This window comes from Chelonia mydas, chromosome 8 (genome assembly GCF_015237465.2).
Source record: "Chelonia mydas isolate rCheMyd1 chromosome 8, rCheMyd1.pri.v2, whole genome shotgun sequence".
In the NCBI taxonomy this organism is placed as follows: domain Eukaryota; kingdom Metazoa; phylum Chordata; order Testudines; family Cheloniidae; genus Chelonia; species Chelonia mydas.
The window spans coordinates 23,120,895-23,136,067 of NC_057854.1; the positions used below are offsets into that span (position 1 = coordinate 23,120,895).

Here is a 15,173-nt window from a genome sequence, read left to right on the forward strand (position 1 = left end):
CTGCCCGCAGCTCCCAGTGGCCGCGGTTTGCCGTTCCCAGTCAATGGGAGCTACAGGGCGTGGCGTGGGCTGCAGGGATGTGCTGGCCACTGCTTCCGGCAACTCCCATTCGCCAGGAATGGCAAACCACGGCCACTGGGAGCTGCGGGGGGCCGTGCCTGCGGACAGTCAATGTAAACAAACTGTCTCGCGGCCTGCCAGTGGATTACCCTGATGGGCCGCGTGCAGCCCTTGGACTGCAGGTTGCCCACCACTGCCTTAGATACTACCCATCCATACATTTCCCAGTGATTATGACAACCAGTGTACTACTGGCTCTCGGTAGAGACCTCCCATGTCACCCTTTAGTGAAATATTATGTAGATATACAACCCAGAAGATCCCTGTAAAAATCTATTCATCCCCTCTTCCAGTTGGCACCAAGAGGTTCATGGGTCACACTGCTGATTAGTGCAAAGCATAGTTGTAGCATTCATGCGGGGTTCATGCACTTGGCAACATTCAGGGCACACCCGGAGTGTTGTGTAGGAGCAGTGCACACACGGCTCCTCTCAAGGGCATGAACCTTGGAATCTCGCCCAGATGACATGAACCGTGGGAAGCCTCCCAGGACTGGGCTCAAGGCCCGAGAGCAAGGAATGCGGTAGATAGAAATTGGTAAATAAGAATATTATACAAAGCCAGTGTACTCCTTTTATCTGTTGGAGTATGTAATGCACGGGGGGAGAGAGAGAAATAAAGGAGAGGGTGGAAAAGCTGACAGGCGGACCAGCCCGTCGGCAGACCAGCCTGCTTGCTTGCTTAAAGCTTGTCCTGTCTTGTATTTGAACCGCAACACATAGTGGTCAGTTTGTGATGTGAGAACTGGAACTGAGACCCTTCAAATTCATCTCATATAAGTGCCACTAAATATCCATTAGATTAGAACATATTTTAGTCGCTGCTGAACTGGGCTGGGTTTAAACTTGTAACCTCCAGGTTAAAGGCTCTGCAGTGCATTAGCACTGTCCTGAGGCGTAAGTGTTAATTTAAGAGGGAATCATAGATATAGATATTTAAAAAAAAAAAAAAAAAGCCCAGTATCTATATATCTATGTTAACAGAATATGAAGGTTGCAAGCCAAGCACTCAAAATGGAGATGTTAGAGTTAATGTTACCTATGGCAGCCTTAACTCATCATTCTTCTTCTCAATGGGTCTTTAATTATATGATTAAATATTATTTTTCTCACATGATTCATCAGTTTGGTTTGAACCCAGGACCTTCAAAATCACAGCACAGACATCTACTAATTAAACTAAATGAGCAACTGATAGCAGAAGTAGGTTATTAGCCTCTATAAGGGTCAGCCCCTATAGTTGTTATGTCATCCTTTTCCAGGGGGTTACACAACTATTTGCTAGACCAGGTGTTCCTAAACTGTGCTGTGGTATGTGAGCTTGATATTTCATCAATTCACTTCACAACAATTTTTGCAGAAGATGGTATGTGAACCCATATAGTTTAGGAGCCGCTGTGCTAGATAAGAGTAGAATGTTGGGTGTCATGATTCCTAGTTGCCATTCCTGGTTCAGGGAAGGTAGCATAGGATGAGAGTGGTAGTCAAAGACAAGCTAACCAAGCCTGTAGCTTCTTTCTGGAGTAGTGCAACTAGGACTTGGCTAGGGATCTAGGTTCTAATCCTAGCTCTATTGGAAGTTACCTTGACCTGGATCCTCAAAAGTGTTTAGGTGCCTAGTTCCCCCTGAAATAAATGGGAGTTATGTGCCTAAATACCTTTAAGGATCTGGGCCTTATCTGAAAGTGGAGAGAATAGAAATTGTTTCAGAGGGGAGTATAATGGGTTGTTTAGCCCCTGTACTGCAACAGCTACTTAATGGATACACTCAAAGCAACTATTTTTTCCACCTGTGGCTAATTATTTGATTAACAAGCTGCAACGTGGGAGTAAAAGGCTGCACCTCAGCCAGAGATGGGTTGGTAATAGGTACCCTGAGAAGGATTTAGTACTGGGTGCAGTTTGGGAGGAAATAGTGTAAGCACTTGGAACCTCTAAGAATAAACATGGGAATGAGCTGCCCTTTGAGAGGGGCCTAGAGGTCAATAAAGGTAGGAAGTTCAAGTAGCCAAGGGATGTAGCAATACATCTGAGGGAGCAGACCTTAGCATAGTCCCTGGGCTGAAATCTAGAGGAAAGGGGGGCCTGGGTTCCCTTACCTGCCCCAGGGAAAGGGATGGAAAGCTCTCCTGATGCAGAATGTGGTTGAAGACCTGGCATAAAATGTTGGATTTCTTTTTTTAATTCATCTGGAAGGGGTGGGACTACAAGTGACCTGAGTGGTGAGAAGGAGCAAACTGCGTGCTCTGAGTGGCTGTTGATGGAGGGTGCTAGAGTTGAAGACACACTACACCTGGCCATGAAGGGGTGCTCTAGTTGGTAAGTGACTCCTCGCAGAGGATATGAAGGCTTGCTCAATAATAAGGGTTAAGAAGTATAGGAAAAATATCAACAGAAGTGGTGAGCTTTGAATTTATTTTCTTATGGTTCCCAACTTGGGGAAGTTTTCCATAGGCTTCAGGAGAGAGAGAGAGCTTGTACGGGAAACTCACTATCTCCAGGCTGAATTTGTCTGTTTCCCCATCTGTAAAATGGGAATAGTTGTATGTGGCTCCATTATAAAGTGCTTTGAAATCTCCCAATGAAAATTGTTATATATGAGGTGGGTATTGTTATACAAGTGTTTTTTTTATCATGCCAAACACACTGGGGTCCCGATTACATGTGGACACCTTTGGTGCTAATAGAGCAATAACATAATATAAGGATTTTGACTCTCTTTCAGCTCAGAGAGGTGTGACTGTTCCACATTTCAGAGAGATAAGGTAGGTGAGGTAATATCTCTTATTGGACCAACTTCTGTTGGTGAAAGAGACAAGCTTTTGAATGTAAGCAGAGCTCTTCTTCAGGTCAGCTCTGTGTAAGTGCTAGAGCTTATCTCTCTCACCAACAGAAGTTAGTCCCTTTTTTTGTGTCTCTAATCTTGTGACCAATACAGCTACAACACTGCATACCATACGGATGGCAACCACAGCTGAGGCCTGGGTTTATAGCCCTAGTGCAATGTCCCCAGGTCCTGGAGCTCCATATTCAGGGAGCTGGGGTCTATTCCTCAGACCACACATCTAGGAAGCTGTGATTTTATGTACACCCTAGTAGAAATTGCAATTGACTGCATTATAATCCTTCAACTTTATTAGCTTTCTGCTCTACTGGCTTGGAGGAACACCAGTAGTTCCTGCAAGCAATACATCAATGTACCCATTAGTTTATTGCCAAATCTAGTTCCCAATCAAAACCATATGAAAAATGTTATTTCCAAGTAAGGATTCTAATAGGCAAGGCTGTGAATTCTCTCACTTGGGAAACTGGGGTTCCCTTCTTACAGCTAGGGCTGGCAGGGAAAACTCCAGTTTTTCATAGGAAATCAAGAGGGATTTATATTTCCTATCAATGTTTGGCTTTTTCATTGGAAAAATAGGGGCTTTTTAAAGCTAAAAATAAATGAGCTTTCCATTATAAACTCAATTTTTGAAAACAAAACACTTTATTGAAGAATTTTCAGTTTCCAGTTTGACATGCGGAAACATTCAACCAGAATGAAAACTCTTGTGAATATTCATTTTGGTTGAAAAGCATTTTGTTTTTTAGAAGATGTTTCAGTGGAGAAGTTTTGACCAGTTCTGTTTAAGACAATAGGCCCCAGCTGTTTTTATGCTAGAAGTTGAGCATGCTTTGGATGCTTGATTTATTAACTTGCTCTGCAAAACAAAAGGAATCCTACTAACGTTCGGTGAAGTTGACTGTTAATGGCCTGTTAGAATTCAACTGAGTTGGCTGCTAACTACCCGTCAGAAACTCTCACCTATTTTCTTTTCAGTATCTCTAAGCAGTCTGCTAAATAGATACCAAAATACTACAACACTTGCCTAAAATAAGCATCTGAGTAGTTCTATTGTCACTGGCTCAAAATTCAGCACATTAAGTACCATGCTGAATCAGCACCTGAGTCCTGCCCGAGTGGTACAAATGTGAGAACTATTAAAGTATCAATAGAGCTATTTTTCTTCATCTGTTCTTTATCTACTTTGTTAATACAGCTATGGGGTGTCTAATATTTACATCAATGCCATTCTACTACCTTTAAAATCCAGATTTATGTAGCTGTAAAGGTAAATGACTAGAAGTGTCTAAAAGATTATAAACACTTTATGAACAGTTTTTATTTTTGGTCCAAAATACTCCGCCTCCCCCACCACCCTAGGGGCACTTGAAGGGATTTAGGTGCCAAGCCTACCATGTAGGCACCTCTGACACTTCCCAAGCTGCAGCTCACGAGCCCCCGGAGATGCCGGCATTTCTGCTGGTTGGCACTTTCAAAACAACCCACACTGCTGTCGCCCCCCAGCTCACAAGCTGCTCAGAGCCCTAGTGCAAGTTAATGCCCTGGAGGCCCTTAAGTGGGAGTTTTAAACTTGGTGGAGCTAGCTTGCCAGTGAGCCCAGTCCCATGAGCATGTACTGAGCACACCTAAGATCTGATGCCAGGCAGACCCCACAACAGGAGAGCTGGACACAAGTTTCCAGTATGTGGAGAGGCAGCACATCACCTACACACAAAACAATCGGAGGCAACAGGGACGGGCAAGCATAAGAGAAGTACTGAGCATGAGTAAGGAGCTGATCTGTCTTAAGTACCTAATTCTAGGGAGTGTTTTGCAGTTGAAGCTCCTGAGTGGAGCCCGCCAGCTGCTTAGTTGCTCAAGTCCCTAGCCTCTTCTCTCCTTTTAGCTAGTTTAGGCAGCTCCCTACCCAGCTGGCCAATTTCTGAAAATCTGTTTTTTAGGTGCTCAACTATTTCCATGTCCGAGGGAGTTTAGGTGGCATGGAGCTGCTTAGCTTGGGGCTGACAATTCCAATGCGCTGCAGGCCACGTGTGGGTTAGGCACTGTTCTGGTCAATGCTGAGCAGCACCTCAATCTCTTTCAAAGTCTGTCCCATAATCAACGTGTTTCACTCATTGCACTTCAGAATGGAATGAAATGTGATGCACAGCGAGACAGTCCGTGCAAAATTAATTTCAGCAAAGTAGGCAACAGACAAGGAAACAACTGTTGTTCTTATTAATGTAGGATTCTTTGTACTTGTTAAAGGATCATCAAGGTGATTCTCAGCTCCATAATATGAGTTAAATAACTCTTGAAATAGAAGAGCATACAACTTGGCTTTAAATATTATCTGGTGTCTCAGTGTTTACAAATTAGAGCCATTGTGTGCTTGATACTAGTTCATGCCATTGCCTCGCCTTGAATGCTACAGCTGTTTTTAGTGGAAAAAGACAAGAGGCACTTGGGTAAAATAACAGAGAATTTGCTTAGATCTTTTGAAATATTGAGCAATCCCAGCAGTTCATTTCCATATGCTAGTAGTTTAGCCAGTCAAACAATATCCATGCATAGTATTTTGGTCCATGTTTTTTACTATATATGTACTGCATTTATGGGATCATATTTTCCATCAGTGTTTAACTGAAAGAGTCATCAACTTTTTGTGTGTGGTCTAAGTAACATAAGACAACATGAATAGTTTGAATATTAAAAATGCCTTTGTTTTAACCCAAAGTTGTACTAGTTTAACTTTACATCAACTTAAAAATCGACTTGGTTGGTGCAAAACCCTGTGTGGACATGCCTAAATGGATTTAAACCTGGATTTTATTAATGTGTATTGCAGTGGTGTCTAGAAACAGAATCACTGTATGCTAAGTCAGTATAAACCAGGTGAAAAGTGAATGAGTAGTGCCCACCCTATCTTTAACAAATGTAACTAAATCAGTTTAAAAAAAAAAAAAAAAAAAAAAACCCATTGTTTAACCAGTGCAACTGAGAGCATAGACAAAGCCAGCATTTTATATGGTGCTCTGGAAAGGCCCTTACAGCAACTTTTCCCCAGAGTTATTCTGAAACTTCCTCCAGTTCCCACTCTGAGAAATACAGGCTGCATCCACACTACAGTCCTCTGATCTTGCTCTCCTAGATCCCAACTTCCTTATTATTTCCTCTAAATGCTTCTCCTCAGACCATCAATTTTTTTTTTTTTTTTTACTGATGTTGACTGACCAATCCTACTTTGACTTTATTTAAAGTGTTGTTTCAATGGTAAATGTGTCAGATTCCTGATATGCATGTTGCTTTGTAAAGGTATTACAGGAAAACTTGTACTCAAAATGTGCTGAAAGCAGCAGAGAAGGAAAAAATGCTCATGCCTTGAGGATAGAGTACTGGACTGGGACTTTATTCCTGGCTCTGCAACTAGCCTTCTGGGTGGCCTTGGGCAAATCACTTCACCTCTCTGTGCCTCAGTTACACCATGTGTAAAAGGAGAATGATACTGACCTTGGTAAAGCGCTGTGGATGCAAAGCACTGTATAACAGCTAAGTGCAATCATCAAGAAAAGACCTGAGTTGTGCTGCGGATTCCCCATTGAATGAGCATGCTTCATATTTGGCACAAAAAAGAACGATCTGTATTAATAGAACTGGCAGAATACTGCAAAACAACATGAACATAAAAATCAGTTTGGACATGCTAGCACAAATATTTATAGAAAGTGATTTTGCTTTCCCAGGACACTTGCACTAGAAACCTGATTCTAAGGCTCTGTCTACTCTGCACTGTCATTGGTAAAAACTTTTGTCAGTAAGGGGCGTGGGGGGGAAAAAAACACATTCCTGATCAACAGAAGTTTTGCCGATGACAAGCACCAATGTGGCCAGCACCATGTTAGTGGGAGATGCTCTCCCGTCCACAAAGCTACTGCCCCTGGTTGGGGGTGGTTTTATTTTGTCAGCAGGAGAGTATGGGGGAAAATTAGGTTTAGGTTTTGGTTCATTTTGGTCATTACGAAACCTAAACCTAATTTCTCCCTACTATTACTCACACCTTTTTGTCAACTGTTTGAAATGGGCCACTCTCATTACCTACAAAAGTTATTTTTCCTTCCTTGGTATCCTACTGTTAATTCAATTGTCTTGTTAGACTGATCTCACACTTGATAAGGCAACTCCCATCTTGTCATGTATTTATACTTTCTCCTGTATTTTCCACTTCATGCATCTGATGAAGTGGGTTCTAGCCCATGAAAGCTTATGCCCAAATAAATGTTAGTCTTGAAGGTGTCAGAAGGACTCCTCATTGTTTTTTACCTCTCAGCTGAACTTGAGAGGGCAGCTGGGCACCAGAGAAAGAGACCGGAAAGGTGGCTGGGAGCTGCCTGAGAAGAAGAGACTAACCTCATCTAACTTACAAACGTAGGTTGAGACAAGGAGACTTGCATTGCCCTATTTGTTCATGTGCCTACACCCAAATCTGTGTCTGGGGCATTTGTCAGCCATTATAGCAGTGCAGTAAAACTACCTCCCCGAATGGCATGGAGCCATAGTCAACCTATTGAGGTTAACACGGTTCATGCATAGACACTGCATGACTTGTCATTTCTATTAAACAACACCTTACTAGAATCTCCTGAAAGGCACTGCACCAGGTGAGAGTGTGTAGCACACTGGGATACCTTGCATCACACTTTGTATTGATGCAAGCTCTCCTGGTATGCTGAGCACCGATGCAAGCAGCCAACTACGCATGCACCCCAGTGAGAGTCACATTTTGATAGCTGTGTGCGCTGACAAAACTTGCATTGACCAAAGGCTGTAGTGTAGCCATGGCCACAGAGAGACAGAAAACTGCAGCAGAAGGATAGAGTGACTAGAGAGAGGGAGAACGGGTAAGTTTAGAGAGCTATTGAGAAGAACAGAAGCTGAAGAATGTTGTTGGAGAGCTCTGGCTAGAGCTGGGGACCCCAGCTGGGGCCTGGTCTACACTACAGAGTTAGGTTGACATAAGGCAGCTTAAGTCAACCTAATTATGTCAGTGTCTATACTACATCCTTACTCCCGCCAACGTATGTGCCCTACTACACCAACATATGCAAGAGGTGTAGGGCTTCTGTTGGTGTAATCAGAGTTATGCAGTGTCCATGTAGACACTGAGTTACTTACATTGGCTATTGGCTATCATTCTTGTCAATTTCATGGCTACCTGCCCGAACGGTGAACCTCTCCTGGCTTCCCACTAAGAGCTGAAAGTTGGCAACTCATGGGAGGGACGCCAAGGGGGCACCAGCGAAAGGGGAGGACATGTGACCTCCCCATGTGACTCCTCCATGCCCCTCGCCCAGCCCAGGCCCCTGCACTCTCCCTATTCCATGTTACCTGCAGGGGGCTCTGTCCTCCTGCTGCGCCGGCTCCCCCTGGCATGTTCGGCTGCTCTTCCTGGCAGCCTGGCCCTGGAGCCACTCCCGGATGCTGCCCAGTGCAGCACAGCAGCTGCCTGGGAGAGTGCCTGGCTGCGGCAGCAGCAGGCTGCCTTCTGCTCGGGCTTGGCTTCCAGGACAGCAGCTGAACAAGTCAGAGCCCCCTAGGCTCCCCAGCATGCTCAGAGTCGGCTCCTGTCCTCAGAATCTGAGCCTGGGGGGGGCAGCCCGCTGCTGCAGCCACATGCTCTCCCACTCAGCCACTGCGCCGTCCCAGGCAGCATGGCTGGAAGAGGAAAGGCTCTTACCCCAGCCCTTCCTCTCCCCATCCGGGCATAGGCATGCCAGCTAGAGGTGCAGGGGGTGCTGCAGTATTTCCCCCCCCCCCCCCCGCCCTGCCTGCTGGCCCTGCGTGCCCAGGCTCCTGGCTGCCAGCCTCAGCTCTTGGGGAGGGTGGTGGACAGGGGTGGGGGTGCTGAAAGCCAGCCCCCTTACTATTAAAAATGTTCCAGCACCACTGGCTGTTGGGGGCACGTGACCCTTTGTGCCCCTCCCACGAGTTGCAACTGCCATCAGAGAGCTGCACATGGAGCTGAGCCTGGGTTTTCAGCCCCCCACGCTGCCTCTCAAGTCGGTGGAAGTGCTCCTGGTGAGGACATGCACCACCGACAGAAAGAGGGTAGTGCAGACATGAACCACCGTAGTAAAAGTCTGTAGTGTAGACGTGCCTGCAGGAGAGCTTGTGCTGAGGCTCCTGGGCAAAAGGAAAGAGGAGCTTGGAAATGAGAGGCTTGATGCTGGAGGGCGGATACCATGTAGGACTTATGGATGAGGAGTCCTGGGGCAGTGGAGCACTGGGGGAGCCTCTTGCAGCAGACTTGAGTGGGGGCCAAGCCCATAAATAAGGCTTAACTCTGCAGGGATGTTCCCTGAGCAGGGTAGGACTCGTGAGCAGGAGCCCTGAGGAGCAGAACCACGTGGGGAGCTCTTCTGCAGGAGATGGGACTTGCTGTCTGCGGTAACAGAGTTGCACGAGAGAAGTGACTCTAGCAACCCTCTGGTCAGAGGCTGGGAGAGAGGGGCCCTGGAGGAGCAGAAAGGAATTGGGAACAGCTGGACACTGACTCTCGAGTAGGTGACCTGGAAACTATGTCCCTGGAGGTGGCCTGGAAACCTGTTGTGACTGTACCTGTTGTACTTTGGGGGCTTGGGAGAATGCTTGTTTCATGAGGGTTTTACAGATTACTGTGCAAGTATATGAATAAATTATGCCAAAGACAGGCCTTTGAATAGGACACAGACTATTCCTTTCTGTAGGCAAATGAAGGGGAAACTGAGGCAGGCACACTGCCTTTTTTCCACAGCCTGCTGCAGGTGGGAGCTCCAGGAGGGGTGGCCCAGCCACTGGTAGCTTACGTGAAGTGCTTTGGTGGTCTCAGTGCAGTTGCTACCAGATGAGAGTCCATCTCACATGAAAATATACCAACACACCACTAGCAATCTCAATAGAGAAGCCAAGATATGGGTGGGAATGGAGAGTGAACCCACTCCTAGAAGTGGTGCCTATGGGTTACTGTGGAGGCTCGTGGATGGAGTTAGGATGGGAAGTTTGCATTGTTACTGCCCAAGCTATAAATTGCTCTGGGACTTAGTTGTCGGGGGCTAACAAATAAGCTAGACTACGTTTCCAACTTCATATTGCACACACTAAAGGCTTCTTGCATCCATCTATTTCCCTCCTCCCCGCCCAACCACCCAGGGTGCCCCCTTCCCATCCCTTTCTTCCTCAGGGGCTTCCTGCAATCCTCCCCCTGCCAGAGATTCTGTGTGCCCTCATTCTCCTGTACCAGGCCTCCCTTCTTCGCCATACAAGAGCTCTGTGCACTCCCCTTCCTACGTCCCCCATGTCCTCCATTTCCCCAAGGAACGGACAAAATCATACTCTTGTAGACAGTATCGTTCAGAAACAACCACTCTCTATGAGCAGTGTAATACATTCCTCTCAGAGTTCAGGGGGCATTTTCCCATCACCCTCAGTTGTTTGTAACCATATCTATTTGACTTTCACCCCACTTTGCCATGCACCCTCATTGCCTGTGCATCCCCTCTTGTGCAGAGTTTCTGATATGAGACGCTATCTTCCCTTGAACCTGTTGTTTGTGTTGTAGTGGAATCGCCTGGTTTGCATCAAACCTCTCCTTTTTACATTGGCAGTTCAGTTAGAACAGACATTTGGTAGGATTCCAGTTGTCTAGTATGTTTGTCAGGATGCCAACTTGCAGGAGCTTTTAGCAATGACTGGACTGAGGGATTGCATACAGGCAGATAAAGATCCTTTTGTATCAGTTACTCAGGATTCTTGGGTTGCTCTCCTGCCTGTGCTAAGCTGTCAAGTGTTAAATAATTTACACTGAAGGTGCACTAACACAGAGTAGTACTGAAACCCTGGTGCCTGTTAAATAATCTATAAAGCATCACTCTTAGGCCTTGTCTACAAGGGCAAGTTTCTGCGCAGTAAAGCAGCTTTCTGCACTGTAACTCCCAAGGTGTACACACTGCCAAGCCACTCAGTGCGCAGACACTGGGCAGCTGCAGCGCTGTAAAAAAAACCCACCCTGACGAGAGGCATAGAGCTTCCTGTGCCAGGGCTACAGCGGCATGGTGCCAGTGTAGACACCCTGCTCGATTACAGCGCTGCGATTGGTCTCCGGGAGATGTCCCCCAATGCCTGTTCTTGCCTCTCTGGGCATCGGTTTGAACTCTACTGCCCTGCCTGCAGGTGACCAACTGTGAGCCCCACTCCATAAATTCCTTGGGAATTTTCAAAGTTCCCCTTCCTGTTTGCTCCGTGATGCGTGCAGTGGTCTCAGTGCATATTTCCAGGTGACCATGTCTGCTCCATGCACCAGGTGATTTCCCCACTTGGAGCAATGCCGAGCTGCTGGACCTCATCAGCATTTGGGGAGAGGAGGCTGACCAGTCCCAGCTGTGCTCCAGCCGTAGGAATTACAATACCGACGGACAGATGTCACGATGCATGACAGAAAGGGGCCATGACCGGAATGCACTGCAGTGCCGGGTCAGAGTGAAGGAGCTGCGAAACACCTACCACAAGACGCGGGAGGCAAACCGATTCTTGCTTCTGTCAAGGTGCCCCATTTATAGCTACATAAGCCAAAGCATTAAGGGGTAGGCAGGGTCTCCGAGGATCACAATGGGCACTTTGGCTTCCCCTAGGGTAATCTTCTGGTCTGGGAAGAAAATCCTGGCTTGCAGCTTCCTGAACAGGCCAGTGTTCTGAAACGTGTGCATCATGCACCTTTTCAGACCAGCCTGTGTTAATGTCCGTGAAATGCTCACAGTGATCCACAAGCGCCTGGAAAACCATTGAGAAATATCCCTTCTGATTAATGTACTTGGTGGCTAGGTTGTCTTGTGCCAAAATTGGAATTGCCCCTCTGCAGTTAGGGAAGCCCATTTGTGCACAGCCGTCCAGAATTTCACGCACGCTGCCCAGAGTCATGGTCTTTCGGAGCAGGATGTGATTAATGGCCCTGCAGAGTGTGCAGTACTCAAAACATTGAAAGATGGTGTCAAATGCAGACAGAACGACAGGGATTGCTGGGATGCAAAGCAATGCATCACGGGGCATTGGGACAGGACCCAGGATGCCCTGCGACCCCCCCCCCCCCGCCTTCCCACAACTGTTAGCGGCAGAAGAGGAAGAGATGCTCTGTGGGATAGCTTCCCAGAGAGCACCGCTCTGAATACCGCTGCAAGTGTGAACATGCTATTATGCAGGCAGCTGACAGTGTGAACACACAACAGCGGTTTCCCTTCAGCACTCTCTGAGTGGCGATGTAACTTCCGGTGATTGTAACCCTGCCAGTGTAGACATACCCTTAACGATCCATGTCCTTTTTTCTCTTGAAGGACGATTGTCAGAGATTGAGATAGTAAGTCCACCCATCAACCTATTAATTAGCAGCAACATTCTCTAGTGTGAAGTTTTAGTGCAGAGGTTCTCTGAATGTGGTGAACTGTGGAGAGCTGACTGGCTGGGTTGCTCCAGTTTCCTCTTGTTTCCAGCTGTTACATTTCAACATTATTTTCAAAACTGCCAACATACATTAGATACTTAGCTTACATGGAAAAGTAATACTAGCAATCACTATAGTTTTTCATGTTTATTTCATATTTAAGTGAATAAGAGCATAACAAATTGACATTGAAATGTCAAAATCCTTTTGGTGTAGAATAGTTTTTGGGAAGAAGGGAGCATGGAACTTGGGGAGATGGGCTGAATATTGGTGTCACTGATTTGGGCTAGGCAATGGGGATAAGGACAGGTCTGCATTCCATTGGGTGATGATCACCCTTAACTCCCATTCATGTCAGTGCTGCTTGTGGGTGTCAATACCACACAGGCTCAGACTCCAGGGGAGGCATCAGGAAGATCTGTTTTCCAGTCCTGCACCCCTATCAATCTCTCTACTTTCTAACCATCTAGGCCCTGGTCCTTGGAGATGTTAAGCTTCACAAGCAAGAGTCCAAGTCTCATAGAACTGCTAAGTCTTGTCAGACTGAGGCTCCCCCAGGTCACCAAATGGAGACACTACCTCTAGCAGAGGAGCGCTCTTCAGGCAACTCTGGGTCCAGGTATTCCCTACCTTTGCCCTCTGTGTGTTGCTGATAGGCGCTAGGATATGGTGGGAGGAGAAAGTTGAAGCCAAAGCTGTCTGAGAAGTGGAGTTTCTCTGGTGACCCTACTGTGGTTTGCCAGAGGGAGCTGCGGTGTGACTCAGGACTCCCATAGCTGAAGGAAGCAGAGTGGAGAGAACGTGGATGGAGGAAAATGCAGCTAATGTTTTTTGAAGCTCTGGTCTAGTTAACCAGAGTGTATGTTGTTTTGGGAAATGGTCACTGCATGTGTGTCTGCCACCCTCCTCCTCTGTGCTTTATATGAAAACAAGAAAAGAAACAACACTTTTCCTACAGTGTCTCTTCAAAATGGAATGATTTTGACATGCGCAAGATGATAGTCTCGTAGCCTGAGCTATCCCTACAGCTCTGGCAGTAAAAAATAACCCAGGTGCTAAGTTTTTACTGCAATAGTCATAATTTCATACTGAGTCTTAAAGGGGGAAGAGAAAAACCTGTGAAAACCTGTAAGCATATCACTTTGTTTTGAGTGAATTCAGTATAGTCCTTCAATCTAGATTAAAAGTATCCTCCTCTACTAGGTCTCAATGCAGTGATGTGACAGCTTTTACTAAGTAACCTATATGCTAGACTACAAAAGCTTTCAGCCCCTACAGAAAAAGGATTTGTAATTTTTTTTTACTGCATGACTGAGCATTTAGTTAAATACTGTAACAAATAGGAGGGTGCATTTTCTTAGATTATGTTTCATAATACACATGCCATATGTGCCAGACATTTTATAAGCCTTATACTTTTTCAGCCTGAGTTAAAAGAAAAGCTAACACTAGAGAAATAGGGAATCAGCTGATTATCCTTTAATGTGGAAGGGGTGAATCTCTGTGCATGAGCAGAGCACCCCCTTGAGTATAGATTTAAGATTCCAAAGAGAAATGTCTTTTCTGAGACAGGTTTCGGAGTGGTAGCCATTTTAGTCTGTATCAGCAAAAACAACGAAGAGTCCTTGTGGCACTTCAGAGACAAACAAATGTATTTGGGCATAAGCTTTTGTGGGCTTGAACCCACTTCATCAGATGCATGGAGTGGAAAATACAGAAGCAGGTATAAATACATTAAAAGATGTGAATTGCCTTACCAAGTGTGAGGTTAGTCTAACGAGACAATTCAATTGACAGCAGGATACCAAGGGAGGAAATATAACTTTTGTGGTGGTAATGAGTGGCCCATTTCAGACAGTTGACAAGAAGGTGTGAGTAACAGTAGGGGGCATTAATGTTGGGCAAATTAGGTTTAGGTTTTACAATGACCCAACCACTCCCAGTCTTTATTCAGGCCTAATCTGATGGTGTCCAATTTGCAAATTAATTCCAGTTCTGTAATTTCACGTTGGAGTCTGTTTTTGAAGTTTTTTTTGTTGAAAAATTGCCACTTTTAGGTCTGTTATTGAGTGACCAGGGAGACAGAAGTGTTTTCCTACTGGTTTTTGAATGTTATGATTCCTGATGTCAGATTTGTGTCCATTTATTCTTTTGTGTAGAGACTGTCCGGTTTGGCCAATGTACATGGCAGAGGGGCATTGCTGGCACATGATGGCATATATCACATTGGTAGATGTGCAGGTGAATGAGCCCCTGATGATGTGGCTGATGTGGTTAGGTCCTATGATGGTGTCCCTTGAATCAATATGTGGACAGAGTTGGCAACGGGCTTTGTTGCAGGGTTTGGTTCCTGGGTTAGTGTTTTTGTTGTGTGGTGTGTAGTTGCTGATGAGTATTTGCTTCAGGTTGTGGGGGCTGTCTGTAAGCGAGGACTGGCCTGTCCCTCAAGGTCTGTGAGAGTGATGGATCATCCTTCAAGATAGGTTGTAGATACCTGATGATGCGCTGGAGAGGTTTTAGTTGGGGGCTGAAGGTGATGGCTAGTGGCGTTCTGTTACTTTCTTTGTTGGCCCTGTCCTGTAGTAGGTGACTTCTGGGTACTCTTCTGGCTCTGTCAGACCAGGGAGCAGTGCATACAGTATTAGCAGCCAGGACCAGGGAAACTATGGAGCTTCTAGTGGATAATAGTGAACCAATGAGACTTTTGCCTCCATAAGGATCTGTTCTCGCCGGATGAAAGTTGACCAGAGTAACTGATGTGGAC

General features: G+C 45.9%; 1 protein-coding gene and 1 long non-coding RNA gene across 3 annotated transcripts in view; one reads left to right on the forward strand and one right to left on the reverse strand.

Moving 5' to 3' along the window:
- CCNJL (cyclin J like) overlaps positions 1–2,236 on the reverse strand; it is a 50,740-nt gene extending 48,504 nt beyond the window's left edge. Inside the window, exon 1 of the mRNA XM_043552734.1 lies at positions 2,219–2,236. The gene's annotated coding sequence lies outside the window, so the exon portion shown is untranslated. The remainder of the gene's footprint in view (positions 1–2,218) is intronic.
- Positions 1,389–7,034, forward strand: LOC122466809. 2 transcript variants are annotated; one of them, XR_006292642.1, is made up of 4 exons: positions 1,389–1,430; positions 2,316–2,438; positions 2,845–2,884; positions 6,259–7,034. It is a non-coding gene; the product is annotated as an uncharacterized LOC122466809 (long non-coding RNA). The 2 variants fall into 2 exon arrangements; XR_006292641.1 differs by lacking the exon at positions 1,389–1,430 and adding an exon at positions 1,994–2,110.
- Positions 7,035–15,173: the final 8,139 nt, after the last annotated feature.